The 25,795-nt window shown below is 40.6% G+C and overlaps 1 protein-coding gene across 2 annotated transcripts in view; it reads right to left on the bottom strand.

Moving 5' to 3' along the window:
• Window positions 1-24,094, bottom strand: part of atp2b2 (ATPase plasma membrane Ca2+ transporting 2) — a 119,431-nt gene extending 95,337 nt beyond the window's left edge. Inside the window, exon 1 of one of the 2 annotated variants that reach the window (XM_070958581.1) lies at window positions 23,817-24,094. The gene's annotated coding sequence lies outside the window, so the exon portion shown is untranslated. The remainder of the gene's footprint in view (window positions 1-23,816) is intronic. The other variant, XM_070958574.1, reaches the window with a different exon arrangement.
• Between the last annotated feature and the right edge of the window lie 1,701 nt (window positions 24,095-25,795).

Here is a 25,795-nt window from a genome sequence, read left to right as displayed (position 1 = left end):
GGTGAAAGAAGAGAGACGATGAGGAGATACGCATTAAAAAAGGAGGGGGACAGAAAGGGAGGAGGAGAAAAGGAAAAGGGAAGAGGAAGATGGTATGGTGTGAACTTGGATGAGGCTGATGGTGCAGCAAAATGATGCTTGAATAAATGGATACTGATATCTCTGATGAATCTATAATGATGCTATTAGGACAGGGTTTCAAGGCCAGCACTATATTTCTAACCAAAGCAACTTTGCTATTCACACAATGCTGAATTACAGACTGTTGCCTTTATCTTCTGGCCACACTTAAGCTGTTTGGAAAGCCTCCTATGTGGTCACATTCACGTATTCATCTGTTGAATCATTTCCATAATTTATTTCAACCCCAAATGCACACACTGGAAACTGTGCTCTTGTTCATAATGAATGTATGAAGCACGAAATGGCCTGCTTCCAAGCAACATGCCATGCACTAGCAACATCGTCAGCATGGCTCCAGCTTGAAAACCATGTTCCTTCTCCCATCACTGCTGCTCACTGTCCAACTGTACAAAAAATGCTCACACAATCTTCAAACAAGGCTGCTTGACACAGAGCACCCGACATGAAGGCGTCTTTGATGTTACAGTTTAACTATGGCTGAACCTGCAAAACAGCAAATCATCTTACATGCGGTTGCTCTCTAAAGGCTGACAAAAGAGAGAAGAAAAATAACAGCGCAACATCATTAAAAGATGGAATGATGAAAAAAGCAGATCAGAGAGAAAACGATAGACCTAACAACCAACACGAGGCACAACACCTCTAAAGAAACTGCCATGTGCCAGCTACACCTCGACACATAACATACATACATGACAATTACAGCTTCTTAATAAAGAAAATGCAAAATCCCAAGAAAGCAACCCACTATCATAAACTGTTTGATGAAAAAGTCAGCATGCAGCCTAGCCTGTTACTCTGTGTGTTAGAAAAGAAATATGAAATATCCAACTAAGTGCCTAGAATAAAGCCACCACAGACATCAGCAGTAATCAAAATCACTAAAAGGCTTTCCATAGAATAGACCAATCCCTTTCACTTCACAACAGAATTTCACCAGCAGAGTCACATACCGAAGGGTACATTCAAACATTTTTTTCTAAAGTGCAAAGGCTCTGTTGCTTCAACTCAATTGTACTCATCAAAGCCAAAAAGTGTTGAAGTCCAGCGTAATGAAGACAGTGCTGTCAAAAATGTAAATTATTCAAATGCCATGAGTGTCCCATTGCGTGACATATCTTTCATGACCTCATAAAACCAGGACGTCATCTCATACCCCAACGAGCAGCTCCCTTGTAATGCCAATACTTACAAAGAATGCACACCAGCGTGCCTCTAACATCAAGGCTATATTTATCTGTAGCTCTAATAGTGAGTACCGTGCAGAAGATACAGTATGAAGGATATAGGTCTGGCCCAAAGCAAGCCAGGCTTTTCATTCAGAGCTTTTAGTGTGACTATGACATAAGAGGTAAGGTCTTTGTAGTCCCAGCCTTTCACATCAAACATGGATGACTAACATCTGAACACGCCTTGGCTATGGGGTTTTCTTTTGTATGTTAATAAATATTACTCTTGGGTGAGTTAAGGTGAAAACTAAAATGCTCACTGCAATACTCAATGCTCACAAAAAAATTAGCGCAAATGATCCCTGTCTAGTGAGGGTCCAACAAGGAGTGGCCATGTGGCTTGGGAAAAAGCCTGGGTATGTCACATTCAACCAGCCACCGCAGATAAAAAATGTATTAAAAGGAATAAAGCATGCAAAACACCAAATGATCTGAAGAGGAAAACTAAAGAGGATAAAATGAATTCACCATTCTGTGGCAGTACCAGAGGGAGGGTGTTTCAAAGTAGACAGAAAACCTGCTAAATACTGTATGTAAGAACCATGTTTGCTTGTGCTGTAAGTGAGGATATTGCAACCATCTGTCAATCCTTTTTCTCGCTTCATCAGCACTGGAGACTTTTTGTTTTGTTTTTGTTCCTAAGTAGCACGAATGTCTGGTGGGTTGATGGCTGCTCCATTCTTATGTAAGGATAACATGATTCAGTAAAGCTCAAAATGGGTCATTCCAGAATTTACCAGACAAAGTGCAAAAGAGCACATTTAAGATAAGGACAAACTGTTTCCACCTCAAACACATCTTTGGCATTTTCAAATGCCAATTTCACATTGGTCATCAGTGAACATGCCCACAATTACAATATGTACTCAACAGGGCTGCAACTTACAGATTATTTTTTTGTTTTTTACAATTAATCAATTAGTCTTTGAAATTCCAAAAAGCAGTGAAAAAAAATGTCTATTTCAGAGCCCGAGATGACATCTTCAAATGTCTTATTTTGTTTGTACAAAAGCCCAAAATCTAAGGACCAAAGGACAACATAAGAACATTCCTTTACCCTCTACTTCATATCGACTATATCACCAACCAAATAGTAATGAGCAATGTTCATTATCCATACGTTGTCTACGCACACACATCATAAAGTTACTAATACGTTACACTTAAGTTACACTCACTCAGTAATCAACTGCTTTTTCTTCCTATTGGCATTGCTTCCGCAGTTTGTCTTTCACTTAGCAGAACTTCTGGTCAGTCTGAGTATACTTGTGACTAACCTGTTACTAAGATCCAAATTGCAAATTAGCACTTTTCTATATTTGTCTAATTTTAAGTCAAATGTTTTCCTACTGTTTCCAGTGTTTGAGCTGAGCTTAGCTAAATACCTCCAAGCACCTCGTCTGCACAAACAGACACAAATTTGATGACATTTGACTGTGTGCAAGACGGCAAACGAGACAGGTGAAGTAGTCCTTTAATCCGAGAACATTCATTGTTTCAATAGAGCAATATAATAGGTAAAGACTTCACACTCCTTTAAAGCTGAGGCGCTGCATCATATAACACCATTTATCATATATAACATTAGGTCTGACAGGGCTGTTTGTCTGATTTCAATAATATACTTTTCATCTTCATGTGTATGTCCTATGTTTGATCTTCAACACCATATCACAGACACTTACTGCATGCTCCAGGTGATTCAGAGAGAGAAAAGGTTCAAAGACAAAAAGGAAAAGGGGGGAGGGATGATGGTGCGAGATTGTGAGGGAGAAATGTAAAGAAACAAGATAAAAGGGAAATAGAACAAGTCTTAGATAAGACAACAGAGCGAGGCAAAGAGAGTCGGATGCAGGAATATAAGAAAGGAGGGAAAATAGAGCGGGAGGCGGACAGAGGCTATGCATGCCATATTACATCCCTACGTATATGTAAGTGAGGAAAGGAAACAAGATATAAAGCATGATAGAAAAGATAGAGAAAAATGGATGTGAGGATGGACTGATGAATGAGAGATCACAGAGGTGAAACAATCAATGAAAGGAGGAACAGATAAAGGACAAGGTAAGAAGGGATAGACACAAGATGAATGGCTTAAGGGATGCTGACTGAGGGTGTTACTGTTTCTAGTCTTGCCCTTTTCCATGAAAGGATTTCTTTAAGTTCCCGCGGCTGCTCTGTCTAAAGTACAGTACGCAACTGGATCTACATTAATGTGACTGGAGTAGTATTACATGATTTGGGAATAAGACAGAGTTTGTTACTATGTGGAAAAGCATCTGTGACCTGGGAAATGTCATGAATGATATATAAAAAGGGCAAAAGATTGTCCTGTGGTTTACTTAATGTGGCATAAAGAGCATTGTGCTAAAGGTGGTTTCACTGTTATACCAGAGAAGCAAATTAGGTTTTCAAGGTTTGTGGGAGGGTTTTGGGTAATTCAACATGAAGGTCCAAAACACCTACTTCTTAGCTGTTTTTGGGGGGGGACTGGGCTTATTTTGTTTTCTTTTGTTTTAACTGAAGAGTATATAAATAGACATATGAACTCCACTGAAACTAGCACCTATTCATTTTTCACAATGAGCAAAGAAATATGCATAATCAGGAGTTATTATTTCAGTGAATCGACTTAAAACAACCAGTACAGCTCTGTAGATTTCATGCACACTTGTCACCATGTTGTTGATAGTATATTTCCGATTATGTCACTAAGTACATAGCTAGCTTTGTTGGAAGATGACATCAGCATTCTCAGTCCTTACTACAAAACCAAGTCAATTAAGTCAATAAACAGCTTGGAGATGTGGCCAGTGAATCAGAGGATTGGAACCAGGCCATCATTTCAGTAGTGTCCCAAAGCATACGTGCTATCCTACGCTAACGCTGTGTGTGACCGCCTATGAAAAACAATTCATATCAAGTTTCTCATTTATTAACAAAACCAACTGTGAGTGTAAGAGGGAAAAGCCTCGTTTTAACTTAATGGAAATGGGATTACCAGCAAGAAAGTGAGTATGGACTTTAGAGCCCCTCGATCACAGAGCTTTAACAATGCTGCATGAAGAAACTGGGCAGGCATCCAGTATTACCTCTGCAGCAGAATAGGGTGATACATAACTCTGTCATTCTCCTCCTCTTCCACAAACTCACACACACATCAAACAGACACTATTTCGAAGTATAAATAGCACACACCACTAAGCACATTAGAATGAACATGGCCTGAATGCTCAATGTATGGTGACGTACTTTTGGTAATGCTATGACCACAGGTGCACAGCACAGTTGGAAAAAAGGGTCATTTAAGGAGGATCACATTATGTTTGGTCTGGTTTCAGTTAGGACCGTTTAAATCAGCTCTTTTTCTTTCCTTCCTAAGAAGAGTGCTCACCACTGTGGCGTCCTGACAATTTACTGCAGGAAGAGAGGAGGAGGAAACTCATGTCCTTCATCAGATGGGGCAGAATCACCACAAGAGAGTAGCACAAATAAACTGCTGAGGGCAATTGATGTTGAACTTGCTTGGGAGGCAACAACACAGTGTGTGTTACTTTGCAGGATTTGTGCATTTGAACAAACCCTATTTATATTTTGATATATCTTAATTAACAAGTGAGTAAAATTAACGAAGCAAATGTATCTAGAAAGACGTAAACCAATTGAATTTGCATTCCTGACTTATTTTAATGTCACCTTAGAATTACTTTTTGTGAATCAGAATTCTCCTCAGGGCCATGGCTCAAACCATTCACACTTAATATTCAAATGATGTTGGGTCCCAATTAACTGGAGGGTGCATTTGGGAATATGGACCTGTAGTATCTCTGAAAGGCCTTTTCCTACGTCTTAAAAGGATTTTACTGCAGCACCAGCTTCCACAGACATTAATGCACTAGAATGTCTTCTCTATTGTGGGGTCCAGTCTTTTATAATAATATATATATAATATATTATATTAGATAAGTCATTCCATGAAGAGATAAGACTGACAACCTTGTCAGAAATGGTGCCTGGTCCTGCAGTTTTGTATTATTTTCTGTGTCTGATTCAAGCTCTTGTTTATGACTTTTATGTTGTAAAATGGATTGTTATTTGTGAGACGGGAACAGAAAGACACATGAAGTACAGCTATTTAAAATTGTCATGTTAATGATTTCTAATCCCTGTTTACATCTCTTTTTCATTTTCGTGACTTACTGTCAGGTAAAACCTGTCCAGTGGTTTACCTCAACGCACTTGTTTTGCCAGAGGAGTTTCACTGATATACAAGAGATAATTGAGTTCTTAAGGTTTATGGGGGGGGGGGGGGGGGGCTGGGTGATTCCACATAAACGTACAGGTAAATTTGGTGTGAAAGGCTACACAAGCTAAACATCGGAGCAACATTTTCAGTGGAGACCTGTGACAAGCACACAAGCTGTGGCGGCACACCTTCGTTGCCTGTTTCTTGGGGCGCTTCTGTGCAAACTGAGATGGAAAAATCTCAACTTTTTCACAAGCCTGACAGGTGGGGGACAGTGATTCCAGCGGGTTGGGCTAAAACGGCAAAGGAACAATCAACTTTTGTTTTGCAGATGGAGCTGGGGATGGATACAAGGCCAAGATTTGAGGATCGGAGCAGTTGAGAAGACGAATATGGAGCAAGGGGATCAGGAATGTAACTGGGGGCAAGGTCATGAAGATCTTGTAGTAACAGCAGGCTCAGTAGCAAAACCTGCCAAGTGCCTTGGATCAAAGGATGAAAGCAGCACGGCTGACATTTTCCATGCATTTTTAGAAGAACATCTGAATGGCCTCTAACACTGTTACAGAACCATATGTTGATGGTTAAAAATATACCTAATGACTTTCAAGTCCCTGTTAAAACATCACTTTTTAGTACAACAAAGTAACACAGTGATTTGATTACTCCTTCTCCTCCTCTGCTCTGCCCTAACCTCCGCTCTGTCTCTCCATCAGGCCCTCACACCATTCTTTCTACATATTCTCTTTCTGCTTCTAGCTGCAATCATTACAAGAAGCTAATTAACTCAGACAAATGACTGAACTGAGTAACCCCACAAGCGGACTGGGACAGCTGGCTATTTTAGGAGGAGAAGTTTGCTGTTAAGGCAGTAAAGTGACACTTTGCATAGAATGGGCACAACCCCTCAGCTCCACTGAAACACAGATAGCTGGCAGAAAGGAATATCTGTGTCTCTGTGTTTCTGTGGAGCAGGAACTGTGTGAGCGCAGGCATACAGGTAGCTCCTCACTATGCTTTGCCCTGCGCTGTTCTTTGGTGCACTGAGTGCGTGGGTTCATTGATTGTATCTCTCTCCTGGCACTTTAATGGTCGTGGTACGCTCGTCTCTGGACCCGGCATTAGCATGGTCAAGTTATTTCCTCTCAGGGGCTATTTCCACTGAGCGAACAGGATTTTTCCGTTCACTCCTTCAAACTTGTGTAAGAAAACGGCAAGCTGTGTTTTTCCATTATTTCCTATACGCTGTCTGGAGATGCAGGGAGCAATAAGTGACTGTGCTTTGAAGTATTTATTGGTAACATAACAGGCTGTTGTGCTTTCATTCTTATCACCGAAGCAGTAAACCCTCTATTTGGTAACCTACACACAGTCTCACACAGACAGTTTGAATTGTAGCTGACACATACATACAGTTTGTGCTCTGAAGAGTGAAAGTGAAAAAAGATTTCAAGTCAGTGTCGATACAAGTGTCTCCTAAAAGTGTCAATTATAAACTGTATAAATATAGATATCTGGGAACCGTACTTCAAGACATCACTAACCTCGATTGTGCAGTGATTGCATGGATTCAAGCACAGATTGGTATTTGCTATTCTATATGGACTGCATATAAGATTCTCCTTGAAACCGTTACCATTTGGCAAGTGATTATTAGCACAAGGTCTCCTTGAAGATGACGAAGAATTAAGGTCATGAGATGAGTGTGAAAGCTCTGCAAAGCGTCCAGTGAGTGGACTTTGTGCAAACAATTTTCTTTATCTTTATTTAACAGCTATTTCCAAGGCCAATAACAAGCCTTCAAGCTCACCTTTATCAATCTTACTGCACTTTCATCCCAACATATTGACCGCATTTGAAGGTAATTCTAATACCCATCATCAGTCAACACAAATGAAATCCCAGATTTCTTTTCTTCTTGAAACGTAGATAAACAGAATACATTCTGTACATTCTACTACTCACAAGGCCATGAGACAGAGCTATCTTCAAAACATCAGCATCAAGGTGACTGAATCTCCTACCCATGGGGAGAAGAAAAGCAAAGAAAAAATAGTTAAAGCTGAGGAAAAGGTGGGAGTGAGGGGAAGTAGGAATAGAGAAACAGGAAGAAAAAGATGAAGAGGGAAAATCCAAGTGTGTGTGCTCCATCAAGCAGCTTTTTCCCCTGCAGTAAAGAATGAGGGGATGACTTACTTGGGGTAATTCTACACCCATGTACACACAAACACACACTCTCCACTGCAGGTAATTGGTCTCATGAAAACTAGCCTGTCAGTCCACCAGAAGGTAGCAGTGCTCTCTAATACCCCGACCCTGCGTCTCACCCCATCATCTTCCTGGCCTCCACCCCCATCCCTCGGGTATATTCGGTGCTGCACCTTTTGAGCTTCCTCAGTCCTTACACTGCACAAAGCTGTCCTTAACTAGAGTCTCTCCATGGCACTCAATTAGAAAGGCTGAGAATCCTAACCAAAAAAAAAAGAGAAAGTTCTCCGCATACTGGTACAGCATTAAAGATATGTCAAGACAGCACTTGAAAACTGCTAATGCTTTCACTGTTATTTAAAGAATAAAACACATCTGTAAAAGATGCAATTAATTACATTTTGATTAAAGATAACTCTTCCTGCCATTCAGGATTGCCCCCTCCAGTATACCATTGGACTATAGTATAAAACTGCAGTATGCCATGGGAGTATAAAGCCTTTAAACAGAACATATAGCCACATGGTGTCTTGTTAAAAGGCCTTAGTGGAGCGCAGCAGGTGAGCTGTGCAGATCATTGTGCTCACAAAGGCGATGAATGTATCCCTGTACTGTGAAACCATTGCAAGTGCCTATATGGAGCAATATAAGGCTGGTGCACAACTTGTGTGCCATATTTAAGTCCTGAGTACTTGAATACTGACAAGGTGTGAATAAAAAGGTACTTCTAAAGCAGTCAAAATGAAGTCCACTGGCCTTTAGTCAATGTATTCAACCTACCAACTACCTCCAATGTGTACTTAGACATGTATGTACGTGTGTGTGACTGTACGACTGTGTGTTCAATCCTCTCTCAGGAGACTTTCCAGCCCCTTTATGTTGTCACAGGGTTTGGCACTGGTCTTGTTTCTCCAGATGTTCCCACCATCCTGTCTCTCGCTCTCTCTCTCTCTTTTTTTTTTTTTTTTTTTTTTAACATCTGCCTTCTCTCTGACTTTCCATTTTCAGGGATGAGAAACTAACTTTTAAACTTTCCATGTCTTGCTGTCTGCTTCCTCTGTCAAACACAAGTACAACCATGACCCAAATCCCAACCCCCTCCCTTACCCTGTAACTGATGAATAAGATAAATGTTTTCCCTGCACACAAATATGTACCTGCTGCATTTCCCTATTTAAACACAACGCAAAGATGGTGTGATGGTGAAAAAACTGTTAAAAGGTTAAAAAGACAGGGACACTAACACTAAAAAAAAAATCACACCACAGTCTCAATTAAGGATGTTGGTAATACACAGCTGTGTTTTAAACAAAAGTTATTGATGTTTGTACAAACATCAAGTTTAATCTTGACTTCCATACACTGACTATGTCATAGCCAAACATCATTGCTCTACATATACTTCCACAAAGTCAATTACAGGCCAGTCTCTTCTCATTGCTTAGAACAACAAATAAAGAATGAATATATTATTCAACCACATGTTTTTTCCACACCACAGTCTAGAGCTGTGGTGATTACTGAGCACATTTCAAAGGCAGTCCAATACATTGAAACACACAGCGAAGTTGACTGTAACCACAGCAGTTACAGGAAGGCTCAAGTGGAATTGTGTTAAAGGATTACAAAACCTGAAGTACTTCACTACATGTCAAGTGCAGTGTAACTACTTTCAACTAATCCCTTTGTGCTCTCTCCATTCTGGCAAAATCAGTCCTCAAATTTAACAGAATGCCATTGTTTTAAAAGGATTTACTTACAGTGAAACAGCAGAGAGGAGTAAGTGGTGGCAGTGCTAGGTACAGTTTCCCCAGATATCCCTTTTGGTGCTGATGATAGTTGTAGAAGCAGGGTGGCCTGTCCAAGACTAAATATAACCTAAAGAGCTTGTAGCAGGAGCAGACAGCAGGCCGAATCTGGCTTTCCCACGTTGCATGGTCAGTGTATTGGCCATAAGCGAGCTCATTCTGAACGGCTGGAAAGCTGCACAGCACGGGAAAGTACAAGAACAAGAAGCTTCACACTAGGGCTGTGTCCCTAGAACAAATGAAAGGAGGGAGGGAGACAGGGAGGGAGAGATGAAGGGAGAGAGAGAGAGAGAGAGAGAGAGAGAGAGAGAGAGAGAGAGAGAGAGAGAGAGAGAGAGAGGGAGGGAGGCAGGGAGGGAGGCAAGGACAGACAGAGGTGGTGGTGTATAGGACCTGCTAGCATGACCTTTTGTAATGACAGCACACACTGACACACACACGTAGCCACAGACTTCAGTCAATCCTGAAAAACTTAACTGATGAACTGACAGCTGACAACTTTGCACTCAAAGGGCTTCCTTTTGCTCTGAAGAACATGAACATGTGTTTACACTGTCTGCCGTTTCTTTTCATTTTTTTATCTGTAGAGAAAAAAATAAAAGTAAAATTAACATGTAAATCAGCTTTAATGGCACCGACTGCAGAGTTTTGTTTCTCATAATTAAGACCACAGTTGGCATTAAGCTCATTGCTTCAGTCCTCCTGCCTGTTCCTGTGATGTGATGCTATCAAAAGCAACAAAAAGGACAGTTTAAGTATTATCATCTCATAACTGTCCATTGATGTAATAGAATAATAGAGTAGAATCATAAGTCACAGTATGAGTGCTTTGAAAGTCAGAGTGTAGCTTTATCACTGACTGCAATTTATCTCTTTTCCTATCAAAAACCAAATTTGGACAAAAGGGTTGGAGCTAAATGATGCAAGCAAACGGTAACTCCCACAGCAAGATGTAATAGTTCTAAGGAACTGTCAAGTCAAGTTAAACAAGCTTTTAGATGTGCCGCTCTTTCAGGGGAATCTGTACCACCAATTTCCCATCTCAAGATCTAGTAACATTTCAGGGAAAATGCCAGCACAGCTGTGTTGTGAATGAAAGCAGTAACATTACAGAGGCGGGCACTTAAAGGGACTGTCTGACGAAAGACCCAGGCCCCGGTACTGGTGGAGGAGAGGGGGGAGGAGATGGCAGGAGGTGGTGGCTGCACTTTTCCCTGCTATGGTTGCTAGCTTCAGCACTAGTTCCCATTTCATTACTGGAATCTAAATACTGTTAATAATACTACTACTACTACTACTACTACTAATAATAATAATAATAATAATAATAGTAATAATAATAATAATAATAATAATAATAATAATAATAATAATAATAATAATAATAATAATAATAATAATAATAATAATGATGATGATGATGATTTCTCCTGGAAGGGTCAACTTCCTGCATGAGCAAGTGATCCACATACACATACATCCAGCCTTTCTGCTGGACTGTCACAGTTCATCAATTGTGGCACTGCCGTTGCACAAGTGAAAAGGCACAAGGCAGAAATGTTCCTGCATTAGCTGCATGTGCGACTAGTTACACTATGTGTGAAAGAAGCTTTTGAAGACAGATTAAGTTCAATTTAAAGAAAATCCCAATAATTCTCAGAAAAATCCCAATTAGATAGAGTCACTATGGCTAAATGTTGCTTTGTATGCCACCAACATTATGTGAACTGTATTTGGTCCTTGAGCAAGAGACGAGTGTATGAATGAGAGGGTGGCAGGCAAAATGAAACAAAAACTTCATTTGGTCCGTATTTCAGCACATTTGAGGATTTTTCAGTGGTAGTTGTAGAACTATTAGTAGTCCCTGCTTTCATGTAATCTGTATTTGGGAATGTGATGGGCACCTAGTCTTACACCTTATTCAGACTGTCACAGTAATGCTGGTCAAAGCCACATCAGCCGTCTGAATGGATCAACGCACGTCAGATGACCTCATGTCATATGCGTGTCTCCTGTATGAGAGGGGTATTAGAGCATCTGCCATCTTAAAGCACTTCAGCACTGTCTGCACACAGTAGTTGCTGCTTAGTTGAAGTAAAGCAGTAGGGATGGAGTGCATTGCCACATTATTTCTATTATTTGTGGTATAACTTTATCGTGTTTCTATGGCAGGTAGGGTGGAAGTAATTAGAATAATGATTAGGTTAGAGAAATAATTGACAGCAATTACTTTTGTTAAAAATTAGTTAAGAATTTAAGCGATTGAACAGATAAAAATACTACATATTTGAACAATTGATTAATTAAAAAATAATCAACCATTTAATGAATTAAAAGAAGAAAAACAATTCATCGCAACCACAGTGGGAGGAGGAAGTCAATTAGAAGTGAATGGCTCACTAGCTCTTCAGTAACTACAGTAGATTAGGTTGCCTATTCCTCCACAGTACACAACTGCTATTTTGAGAGATATCCAAATTGTTATTAGGCTTCCAGCTGTTTACAGAAAAATGGTTGTAAATGGAGCATTGTGGGTTCAGGTTGCTGGACTGCCTGAGAAATAAAAGGGTAAGGTCTGAAGGAAATGAATGTGAGCAGGTAAACCACAACTGCTCTCATGAGGGAGCCCAGTGGCCAATAATAGATGAGCGTTGTTATGCTGGACAGCTGAAGATGTTTAGACATCTCGAAGAGCCTCAAGCAGATCCTCGAGTAAAGCTTCATCAATTCTACAGCCTGGCAGGGAGTTCCAGGCATTTAAAGGCCTTGTGAAAGCAAAAAGCACCATTAGCTTCTGTAAGTAATGGGAGAAGAGGAATCTACTCGAGAGTTAATTCATCTAGTCCAGGTCAACTAAATTCTTCTATTACAGCTGGATGTGAAAGTTCATTTTTGACCTTGGAACTACTAGTCATCATACTAAAGCATCTCCACAACAACTGAGCAAATTACATCCTCTGATGAAGACAGTGAGATGCGGTTGAAAGCTCTGCTAAAAGCCATGCTGACATTAAGTTATGATTACTTTGTGTGGGGGAAAAAAAAAAACCCTGTAACATACATTGTCACAAAGATCACTAAGTGGGCCTTGAAGGATCAGAAGGCTGATATTTTGTTGATTTGGAAATACCCTGCGGCAACCTGGGTATTGAAACATTCTTCAATTGAAAGTAAAATAAAGCCAAATAAAAGTTTGTTTCTCTCTCTCTCTCTCTCTCTCTCTCTCTCTCTCTCTCTCTCTCTCTCTCTCTCTCTCTCTCTCTCTCTCTCTCTCTCTCTCTCTCTCTCTCTCTCTCTCTCAAAATAATGAATCACTATCAGTGGAAGAGAAAGTATTTGGCCTTGTAAACAACTGGCTGTGGGGTGAGCCACAAGGATAATCTTGTTAGACAATTCCCCCTGAACAATTGTGAGTGTGCATGAGCATGCAACAGTCATATTCTTTTACTTATGCACTGAGACTATTTTCAGCAACCTTGACACAACACAGTGCGCGCACACACACACACATTGCTTCCTAACAGAAAAAGGATGACACATGAGGCAGAGTGGAGGTCTTCCCATGCCCCTCTGCCCTTTCTGTTGGACTTGGACATCTCCCACAGGCTGAGCTGTAAATAGACAGTACCCCCAAAACCTTCACACACACACTCTCTCTCTCTCTCTCACACACACACACACACACACACACACACACACACACACACACACACACACACACACACACACACACACACACACACACACACACACACACACACACACACACACACACACACACACACACAGATATATACACAAACTGCAAGATGCATGCACACACACCGAACTATACTTAGATGCCTCTTCTGGCCCACCACCATATACTGCCACAGTGAGATGGGGCACATCAGCTTGACTCTTTAAACAGAAATAAGACTACATCTTCCCTCTCACTACGGGCAGAAATGTCTTAAGTGAAAACAGTGGAAGTTCTGCACTCACTAGTCTGTTTACATTTGATAAAGTACAGTAGCACAGAGGATTTCATCACATGCAGTGCGGCTTCCAGCCTCACTGGCAAGCTCCTGGAACATCTGTAACCATTAATGTCCAAACAGATCAGAGTAATAGTTTATGATATGTCAGGAGGGGTCTAAAAGCTATACCACTGAACAAAAACAAGGTTTATTGAACTATTTGTCAGGAGCGAGGCACTTCAAAGATTGCACAGTAAATTACTGTTTTAAAACAGTGAGATGGGAACCTACAGTAAAATACAGTAAATTCATGGAGTGTGAGATATGGCTCCTCAAGGGGGTGTAATTGTTACTTGTGGCTGTAGACAGACTAGGCACTGTGGAAAAACATGCACAAATACAAACACTGACTTACACAGACACTGAGATGTCTTGACATATGATCAAATCCCTGCAGCTAAAAAGCACTCGAAAATGTTTAGTTTAACTGGACAGAACTTTAGTTAAACTAAGGCAGAAGAAAAGTAACAGCATGAAGCCATGTTGAGATCATGAGGCAGTTAAGGAAAATAACTCTGATCTAAGGTGGAGCACGGATGTTACAGTAAACTGCTCACATGCATCGCTATCATCATGCATCTAAGCCAATGCAGCCTATAACTTTTCAGTACACTTAGCAGAAGTGAGCAACAAGCTTGCAACTACAAAGCCAAACAAACAAACCACTGATTGACGATTAGATCATGCATTTTGCTGCTGCAATGATGGCTTCACGTAAATCTTCATAAAACCCCCCAAAATGGGGAAAAATGCAGTGGCAAATGCTATGGTATCCTGATCATACTGCTTATGTACCTGCAGATATACAATTCTACGCACATAACATGCAAATATACTCCTTTGGGTCTCTTTTTACATCACGTGTGATTAAAAATCCAGTGCATTCAAGCTGCAGGTAAGAGAAGAGAGCAGACTTAGCCTGAAAATTTGAACCAGCACAAGTTCCACGTCACTCCCCCTCCCTCTCCACTGCACTCACGCCCTGCCTCCAAGCCCCTTCTCCCTGCGGCATCTGTGCGGCTGCCGTGGCAACCAGTAACGTTAGCCTTAGCATTGGAAACAAGCTAACTCTGCCCATCTTAGCTGTATATGCTGTTTGGGCAGTTTCTCCTTTGTGGGTGGCTGTTGCTCTGCCATAGCTTTCACTAGCCTCCTGATGCCGCTCACAGAGCTGTTTGACTGAGTGGCAGCCAGCAGCATGAGCGGAGGGAGGGGGCAGTTTGCAGCGTGTGTGAGTAGTGATTGACAGATGTCAGACACTCCCTCAGACGCTCCTCTGGCTGTGATTTTTTGTTTTGTGTCTGGTGTGGTGGATTCCTGCAAATCGCAGGAGGAGCAGTAGGTGGGACCAATGGAGCCGGGGTTTTTTTGTTTTGTTTCACAGATTACATGTTTGATGTACTGCTGTCTGGGCATAGGGGCAGTTTGAGCAAATATGACAAAAATTACTTACAGGTTACCTACTACAGCTTTCAGTCGAGCAAACAATGAAACACACAGTATGAATAAACGTGAGTATTGACTCATTAGCTCTGCATCAATTGCATACAGTGATCAACCAACAGGGAAACACCTTCATATAATGGTGACATTATTTTTTAGACAACATACTGATCTACTCTGCATTTGTCTGTTACATTTCCCTCCATGATTACAGTGTTTATATGTGCAAGGATGACAACAATTAGTGCATTTGACTGTATTCCTTGTGTATTATCTGCCCAAAAAAGTTATGTTCAGACAACACCTCTCCACTTCTCATAAAACCAGCTCACAAATCCCTTGATGTGACATAAGTGTCTACATAATTGTAACCTTGTCTCACTGAAATATTACATACAGCACAGGACTGTCAGAAAGTATTGGGTGAGGGAATTGCGTTGCTGTGTTGGCTCATTTGAAATTAAATAACGAGTATGAGGTTAAAGTACTGGCTTCAATTTGAGGGTGCTCAAATAAACATCTGATTAAATGTGTAGGAACTGGAGTCTTTTTAGTATATAGGCTCACAATTTTAGGAGGTAAGGAGTAACAAGTTAACATAATTTCTAGTCATACTAGTTAATATTTGGTTTGTACAGCATATTTCTAAGTGCTTCCAAAGGCAACTGGACTTTTTTGTTTGACAGGGAGCTGAATTCAGTCTGGGTTTCTGACAAATGATGATTGACGTCAGGTGATTGACTTGGCCACTCAAAATCTACTTCTGCTGCTTTATTATTTAGGAAAACCTTTTAAGTAGCCTTTTATGTAGGCTTAGGATTATTAGCCTGCTGATTTCCTTAAAATGGTGGTAATGTGTAAAAAGAATATGGAATCTAACACCCTCAAACACCTTTGAAAATAAATTTTAGTCCTTTAACAGAATGGTTGAGTGCACTACCACCACCCTCTGGACTGGAGTAGGAACAACCCTGATTTTCATGCAGCATGGGAGAACCATGCGGACTGCAATCAGATTTCAGATCTGGCCAATGGAGATGCACATATGACGATAAGTGTAAACCAAATTACACTCAATCACTTCTGGATTTAATCCAAATGCAAGGCACTTTGGGGCCATTTTTTCATCTGTAATCCAATAAACTGGAGGAACATAAAAACATAAGGTACAAAGATGAGATTTATCAAATTCAATACTGTGCAGAGGGCTTGAAAAATAAATCAAAAGAATGCCAGTAAGACAGCATATACCTCCTCACAAGAAACAAGACAGAGGAATATCCCAGTCATAAAGATATTATCAAGACATCCCTCATTTGAGATTTAAGCTCCATAAAATGAGGGATAGAAATGCTTGACATACTTATCTTTTGCTAATGTTATTTCTACAAATGTTGAAAAATATGTGGGGTTTTCAATATATTATTCAGAGAGACAATGCACAAGTTTGTTTGTTACATGGATGTCTTGCTACATTGTTAATATGAACCAACATCAGTGACTAATTGATGAAGACTGGTGGAAACACAGGAAGAGAGAGCAAGAGAAAGCAACAAAGGATTAAACTGCGGAATATTGGCAAAATTGCCAAAATGTGGAGGCAATTTATAAAAATTGGGTTTTCCTTACAATTATAAGCATTTTTCACAGTGCCTTAGCAATAAACAAAACAAAACAAAAAAACGATGCTGCTGTTTTGTCACACACACACACACACACACACACACACACACACACACACACACACACACACACACACACACACACACACACACACACACACACACACAAAGCCATGTAGAGGAGGTTCTCTAAGAGACAGAGAGAGAGGCAGCACACTAGCAAGAGTCCATCACTTCAACAAACTCTCAGAAGTGCAACAACATCGCCAGATGCAAGACGCCAGTTTGTTGAAGATCTCGTGGCTGTTTGCACAAAGTCAGATATTCTGGTGGAAAAAATGTAAAAGCTTCATCCCTTCCTGCTCAAACACTGTAAACAAGGAGGAGCGATGCCTGAACATGAAAGTAGCCTCCGTCAGACCCACTAACCCGGTGTTCAAACTGCATATGGAGGCTGCCCTGCAGAAGATCCATTTGCTGAAAAATACTGCTATCAAATTCATTGATATTCATAAAATTTTGCAGATTTTCTTATTGAATCAATAAAATTGAAAGAGAATTTGGGAAAAAAATAAAACAATCTGGAAAAGGACCCTGAACAACACAAGGACATCTTCAATGCCACAACAATTCCACACAATAACAAACAATTGTGACTCCTGGATGACCTTACTGCAGCATAGTACAGTATATTACCGTGAATGCACACCCCCAGAGTACAGTGTTGGTTCATTCCTGGTCTCCTACTGCTGATATTTTGGCAAGAGATCAAGGTTCTTCGAACCAGGCAGTCCTATTAAACGACCTTTAATATGTTAACCCCATGACCTGCAGCATCACACCTACCCAAAACAATTCCATATACAGTACGTCTTTATTACCAACATGATACTGTCAACACCACATAAAATCCCATGTCACCACCCCAGTTGATATTACAGGTATAAATTACCTCCGCAACATCTATAACACACCAAACAACAGACAGTAAATCCTCCAACCTTGCTCTCAACACACCTTTAAGATTAAAAATAGCATGATGCTGACACACAGGTGTGGAAAGAGCAGCCCATTCAATCCAGATGTTCAATCTACCCACGCTGGCACGGCAAACCAATTTCAAACTCAATGGAAAAAGCACAAGATGATGCACTGTTTCTCTGCATTTCATTTCGTTGACTCACTCTTCACCTGTGGACACAACATCTGACTTCTATTTTGTGGTGTCTTCAGCTTGTTTGTGGTCCCATACTTTTCTTTCTTCTTTTAATGTGCTATACACACAAAAAGTTGATACAAGAAAGCTCATCGTTTTTCTCCCAACATTTCTTAAATCTATTAAGTAATTGTTTACTTAGATTGTGTATAGTTAATTGTAAAGTTGTACAGCTATTGTGTTTAATTTGTTAAAATTTGCGAGGCAGTTTTTTTTATCTTCAACTTCTAACTAACTATCATGAACTGTCACCAAAAACCATTTTTTGATGAATGAAAGAACCAGTCTAACTGTAATATTGTAGCATTGTAGTGTGAACAGTCCCAACAGATCCCAGACAGTCAGTGTCAGTGTTGGGCAGTGTTCAGTTCTCACATGGCTCTAGGGTAGAAGCTGTTCTAAAGTCTGTTTGTCCATGACTTGATGGGCCAGAACCAGAGGGCAGCAGGTCAAACAGATGATGTCCAGGGTGGGATGGGTCTTTCATACTGGCTCCTTTACTGACGTGGCAAAAGCTAAATAAGTCCTCCAATGACCATCTGAAAGGCTCTCCTGTTCACTGCTGAGCATCTGGGATACCATGCAGCATACCATACTATCAATGGAGCAGCGCTAGAAGGACACCAGCAGCTTCTCCAGGAGGTTGGTTTTCCAGGAGGGACCCTTTCCTTGTAGTCCCCGTTGATGTATAGTGGGTCAAAATCTGCACTGTTCTTCGAGTCAAGTCTATTATGAATTTTTTTGTTTTTGAAGAGTTCAGGACGGGCCTGGTCTCCGACCACCACACTGTCAGTCTTTGGACTGTAGGCTATCTCGTCTCCTCCTGAGATAAGTCTAACCACAGTCATGTCGTCCACGAGCTTGAAGGTGGTGGAATGAGTGGGGTCATAGTGATGAGTGTAAAGGGCATAGAGAGTGGGACTCAACACACAGCCCTGGAGGGAGCCGGTGCGGAGTGTAAGGGTGGATGGGAAGCAAGGGTCTACCAGTCTGCAGATGGTTGGTCAGAAAGTCCTTGATTCAGTGGTGGATTGGGAAAGTCCTAGGTTAGTAAGTTCAGTAACAAGTCTGCCTGGGTGTTAAATGGTGATGATGGTGTTAAAGCTAATGCCTATTAAAAGCATCCTCACATAGCTATCCTCTCAAGGCATGTCAGTGCAAGCAGTGGCAGTTGCATTAACTGTAGGAAACAGTGGTCTCCCATGTCCAACATTTTACTGACCCATCCTACCACATCCATCCCCTCCCTCTGTAGACTTTGTGGCTCTGAAACATTACGCTATTTGGATGGACAAGTCATAATTCATATGGCAAATAGAGGGTTAAGTCACTTTGATACGTTGTTTTTGAGTGTTTTCTGAAACAACCGAGTCTGCTTTTTTTCTTTGGTTGAGAGTTTCAGCTTTTAAGACACTACTTACACGACATTACAATCAGAGCATATCAAATAAAACCTAAATTTATTGAGCATACTGCCCTCCCACGTGTTCCAAAAAAGAGCAAAGTCTCTCATGGAGAAATGAACAGAGCTTGTTTCTTGGGTAATTTTTGGGATCTATATTCTGTTAAATCACCTAATCCTACTTTTCTCACTTTTCGTTCCACCAATGGCTTCTTTGACTTCTCCTGTGATACTGGCATTGACAGTAATTACTGACTGAAGGCATATGCATCCTGCAGCATGTTGAAGTCAATACTTCCACAAAATAAACAAAAACCTGTATTCCAGCTTCTCAAAATACAACCTGCAGCAAATGCACAGGATTCATCTTCCAACAACAGCTCGCAGGAATTGGTTTCATCATTTTCTGGGTCTAATTCATCTATCATACTCCAAAATAATGCCTAAATTTCTGTTTGCAGATGCTCTATTTTGAGTGATTCAATTTGTTCCTGCAAATAGCTATCCTTTTCACAGGGAGAATGTGCACTCCCACCACGCAACTTAAAAATCTCCCACTCTTGTCTAATGCCACACAGACATGTAGAATGAATTGTAGGGGAGTGTAACACAGAACAGCAAGTCAGCAGGAAGGAACTTAGGTGACCACTCAGTAGGTACCTGCTGTGTCTCATACGTGGCAGGAATTTTAAGCCTAGGAGGTTGGAGTATGAAAGAAAAAAATCCTAAAAAAAACAATGCATGTGTAAAACATACAGAAACATATAAAAGTAATGTATAGAGCAATTTATATTCTATTACAAGTTAGTTTTCTACAAGTTTGTCACTTACATTGTAATGCATAATTCCTTGAAAATGAAATCCTGCAAGTTCCTTTAGTCTCAGTGAAGGCTTTGTTGAGCAAAAGGTTTGACCTGAATGCACCCAATACAAACACCCCACTGTAAGCCCTCTAATGTGCAGTTTACCCAGGAGTCCAGATTATTCAACTACAAGTGCTGAAAGTCCACTTTTGCCAGCAAGGCCAACAACAGCACAATTAGACATTCCTTACATAATAAGGTAAACAGCTGCACAGAGCTGAATTGGGTGATAAAAACAAATAGGAAAATGTGGCTGCTTATTTAAGCATTTTGTGCAATCTGGTAGTTACAACTGGCACAATTAAATACTGCAGATAAGTATTTGAAGGGCACTGTTGGCAAGCAGTGCTATCAGTCTCTCTAGATGACTATTTCACTTATAACATGAGTCGGTTGACAGGTCGAACAGCCAAATCTTTTGGAGGCTGTACTGCTAACATCAAAATGGTGAAGCAAACACATAACAGTTGTTCAGGTTAGGTGTGTTGTTAATTTAAAAAATGTGTCCTTCACAAGAGAATGGCTGCATTCATCCAGTGGACACTTCCTTACTGTATGTGAGAAAATCCTGAGTCAAATTCAGTTGAAGAAGGCCTTAACCAATGTCACATTTTGGAAATATAAGAAAAGGAGAGAGCCGCCTCAGTGTAAACAATTTCAATTGTCTATTCAGTGATATGAATATGATTATTTTAAATGAAAACTGGCATGTGCATACCCTACTAGTTTAAACCTAGACAGTAAAATGGTTTAGAAACAGATATGAAATAGCTGTGATCTCAAGTTTTTAATTGCCACATCTGGACAGCAAAAACAACAGTCCTATTTATCACTGTCAGACTGCACCGTGAACAACATGCATTCAATCAAACTATCGTACTGAGCGGGATGGAGAGAGCGGGGGGAGGAAAGAGAGAGCAGAGAGAAAACACATAAGAAACATCATCAGAGAATGATTCTCCATCCATCTGTCCAGAGATTCAGTGAGGACCATAAAGCCTGCAATAGTGCTTTTGATTGTTGCAGTGAGAATTTGTCATGGTTAAATTAATTCTAACACTGCGCCATGATATGCAAATGACAGACAGAGGGAACACTGAATCTGCAGTAGTAATTAACTGTCCTAAATGGCTCATTATAATTCATGATTTTATTAGCTAATCAAGTATTTTATGTGCGGATGCTTGTGTAAACATAATATTTTTTTTGTTGTTGTTTTTCAGATATCTACAGCTGGATCAATCACTCTGCCAGCCTTCACTTAAGACTTAAACTACCTCCACAAGACATTTGTAACTGTAGCCAAGGTGTTTGTCCCTTCCCCCTCTGTGTTACAGTATTGGACAGCTGTCCTACATGCAAGAATCTCTGCAGCCCTTTACATTTCACACACGCATATTAAGATGTCAGCTCTTGCTGCATTGCAAATACAAACAAACAACGTAATTATGTATGCATTATTAATTGACAGTGTCAGAGGAGCAGCACCAATGGAGCCACTGTTTGTGAAGAAGATTAATGAGAATGGCAGCCTGTCTTCAAACCCATATTTTACAAGCTCTTTACCAAAAGGAGGATTGCTTTTTTATTTTATTTTTTTACACAAACTGGGCTTTCATAATTTACTCCTGCTGGGTATTATAGGATGCAACTCACTAGTTTCACTGCTGAAATCTGGCAACATGGCAACACTGGTAACACAACCTTACAATAGGGATAAAAGAAACAAGCTTCTAAAATACATATTTGGAGGTGAGCCCGCGATAACAGACACCTGAAATGTTCTCTACTGTATAACTAGCCACTACATTAAAGATATGCATAGCTGTAAAATTAAGGTGCAGTAGGTCAAAGTTGAACTAACTTAGACAATTACTACAATTATTTACAACAGATATAGAAAATAACTACAGTATCCACCATGGCTGTCGTTTATTCTGACTAGACAGAATGACTAAGAATCTGTTACATTACCACTTTTACTTACAGGTCACCTCAAAAGAGTTTTATCAGGTTTGAATACCTGACAGGAATCAAAGCTATTTGCTCAGAAAAAGGTGAAGAGCAAAACAACTACTCAAGACCGTGAACGTGAACGGCCTCATGTGATTTTAAAACTGAAAGGTGAAACAGTGCAACATCTTAAATCACAGCAAAGTGTACAATCTACTGCAACTAGAAGGATAAGATGAACAGTTTCAAGTATAAAAATACTTTCAAATTATATTTTTGAGCATATGTACATATGTATTTCATCCTTGTTCGCAGGCTCATTGATGTGGACTGCGTCATCTTGATTTGCATTAGTTCACCTTGGACACTATGACTGCTGACAACTGTAACAATTAACCTTGCACACAGCAAAAGACTGAAATCATGAGCCACGACTGGTGTCAACAGTTACACCTACAGTATAATAATAATGTCAGGGACTCTATTATTCTCAGCAGTGTGAAGCTGCCTATCATCAGAAAAGCTACAATAACAAGTATACAGCTCACAAAAACTAAACATGAAACTTTTCAATTTAGGATTTACAGTAAATAAAATAAATATTCGCCATAAAAACAGGTAAACAACCACTTTATCCCTAAATACATCTTCAGTTGAGGTACCTCAAGTTTAACCTCAGAAACGCCGCTCATTTATTACCATTACATTTAGGTCACACAACTAAGCATCCCATATTCTTACAAATAAATACGTGGTGTCTATACAGGTAGCTGGAAATGTCATTGCTCATATAATGTTTTTTTTTTTTAATGAAAACATAAAATATTGGAAAGAAACATCAACAATAATAAATTTTAAATTTTGCTTCGCATTGTATAAACTGGGCAAGGAAACCGAGGTGCAACTTGGGGAACAGGTGGGAATCTTTTCCATTATGCAATGGATGGAATATTTTTTCATCCTAACAATTAGAAGAGTTTGAGGATTCTGGAAATGCCTTTATAACAGCAGCGAAGAGATGCTCCAACACACCTGATTCAAATGAGTGGCTCGTTATCATGCCACTGCACTTGATGAGGAGCTGATCATTTGAATCAGGTGTGGTGGAGGAGGGAAACACCTAAAACATCCAGGGCGGACGAGGACCGGAGTTGAGAAACACTAAGAGGCACAAACTGGGGCTATTTTGAGTTATACTGCACTCAGTGGACAGAAAAAAAAAACAAAACAGAAAATAGGTCGCCCTATTATATCATCAACCAGTTATTAGGTTCTCAAACTGCATGATATGAAGAAATTAGATGCACTATATTGCATGTGCAGCACACAGCCACAAAAAGATAAGCGGGACATCAAAAACTAAGTGGTTGCTTCCATCCCCTCCGCTCCACCGCATACCTGCGGCACAATGCACGTCTCAGAGGCAACGACAGCAGACCGAATGGGTAGCAACAGTGTGTCATTCCTGCCGACGCACCTCACTATGGATGCAAGGGCATCTCCCATTATCACCGACTCCTCATCTGACAGTGGCCTCCCAACAACCACGACATGGACAAACTAAAGGGACCGCAAAAACTAGACAGTAAAGGACTATTTCCCACCGCCACCCCCACTGACTGGATGTGTGGGTGACATTTTCCAAATCGGAAGCGAGTCCTACCTGTTTCTGCTGTTCCAGGAGGGAGAGGGAGAGGAGGAGGAGGAGGAGGAGGCGCATCAGGATGAAGATAGATGCTGCATTTAGGAGATCGGGGAATAATGGATATCGAGACGTAGCAGGGACGCACTGGTGCTCCCTCCTTCTGTCACGACGCGCGTCCGGACACTTTGCGCTCAGCGGCCACTTTTGGCTCACAGCTCCTCCAACATGCAGGGGAATGAGTTGCGCAATATTATCTGAAATGAAGTTGAGGATTCATTTTCATCCTACTTCAGACCAGTGATGTAATTAAAAGAGGGTAAACCATGAACTGACTGGCAAACAGTCGCTTAAGCACACGCCAGCGTCCTGGACATTACATGAACAACTGATTAACTTGGTTTTTCAGTCAGCCTTGACCACAGAACTACCTAATTAAACAGAGGGTTACTAACTTAAAATTAAAATTAACCCCCCTAACCCGTGGCTTTCCTATAGGTTATACTGCCTTCCGGCTTTACATCTTAAAACTACAATTTTCCTAATGTCATTTAAAGAGCCATAAACTTAACTAAAACATTAACGTTAACCTCAGTCTGGAGTCTGGTGCCTGGAGAGTTTCCACCGTTCCATTTTGGGTCCCAACCTTCATTCACAGGCATCACACAAACAGCCGTAATAATAAACACACTTGTTTTTTAAAACTCCTTTACTTACTGTTGTCCTTGCTCGCCTCAGTCCGTGTGGCCTGTAAACGTCGTTTTAAAATTTAAGACTGTAGTTGCGATTAGCTAGCGCTAAGTGCTAACTTGCTAGCGTTTAATTTTCTCGATAATAAACTCCAAGCCAAACTTAAAATATGAACACTTACCACAGGTTTGAAGACATGCAGATCCCTCAAAGATTCTTCTATCCTTGTGGAATGAAAAATATTTTGTCTTCTGCACAATGAATATAACCTTTTTCAAAATTGTGAATGTCTCATAAACATATTAAAGATGGCTGCCGGAAGAGACATGCCAACTGCCACAAAACACCAGAAGAAGAAAACAGACGTTGCTGGTTGCATAGCAGGCAAGACAAAAATAGACACATTAGATTATAAATGAATACATGAACCTGATAACAAAGCTATCATTTGTCAGTCCAAATGATTTGTTGGGGCTGATACTGATTTAAGGCCTGATGGCTGTGAATACTGAAGTCATGTCCTCAGTATATTTTTTCCTGATGTTTACAGGAATATGGAGATTGTAATAATCTAGGGCAGTTACATTCAATACATTTTACAATAAAAACAAACTGAACATTGTGGAAATATTTAAGGCTGATTTCAGTGTTTTTAATATCAACATATTCAGAGACTGTCAGGCTATAGTTCCACTGCTTTGGGTGTCGGGTTAATTCCACTCATTACACACCTCCCAAAGCCAAAATAACAAACATGCCAATGTTCTCTTACCTATGGTTCTAGCTTGTTTGAGGTTGTATTTGCTGCTGTCATTCTGCAGCGGGCAACATGCAGGGTGCTAAAAATTGATTTACTGGCAGAGATTTAGATTTTTCCATTACGCAGCACATGTGTGTTGCCAGGGTGGGTTATTGGCTTATGTATTCTTGAAAACACACCCGTCGTTGTCCTGCACTGTGGCGAAACTTTTGTTCTCTGCTGACTGTAATGAGTTGAGTTGTCCATTATTAGAGTTAGATGACAGGGGTCATGTTCACTTCACCCAGGCCGCATACTGTATTCCTGTGATGTCTATCAGCAGATGGGTCGCTGACCTCCTCTCTTAGCCGGGCCGGGGTGTGCGGAGGCACAAATGGAGCAGCAGGAGCAGATGGGAGCGAGACGGATGAGAGAAGGATGAGACAGAGCTGTGTGCTTAATATTTAACCAGTGAAGCAGCATGCTGCTCCGCCCAGGAGGGGAGGAGGATAAAACCATCACACTCAAGTGACACTGATTATAGAGATGCTGGAGTTCACAGGTGGAAAGT

Source organism: Chaetodon trifascialis, chromosome 3 (assembly GCF_039877785.1).
Source record: "Chaetodon trifascialis isolate fChaTrf1 chromosome 3, fChaTrf1.hap1, whole genome shotgun sequence".
Lineage (NCBI taxonomy): Eukaryota > Metazoa > Chordata > Actinopteri > Chaetodontiformes > Chaetodontidae > Chaetodon > Chaetodon trifascialis.
The sequence above is the reverse complement of the archived record's forward strand: the minus strand, read 5'-3'. Positions and strand labels throughout refer to the sequence as shown.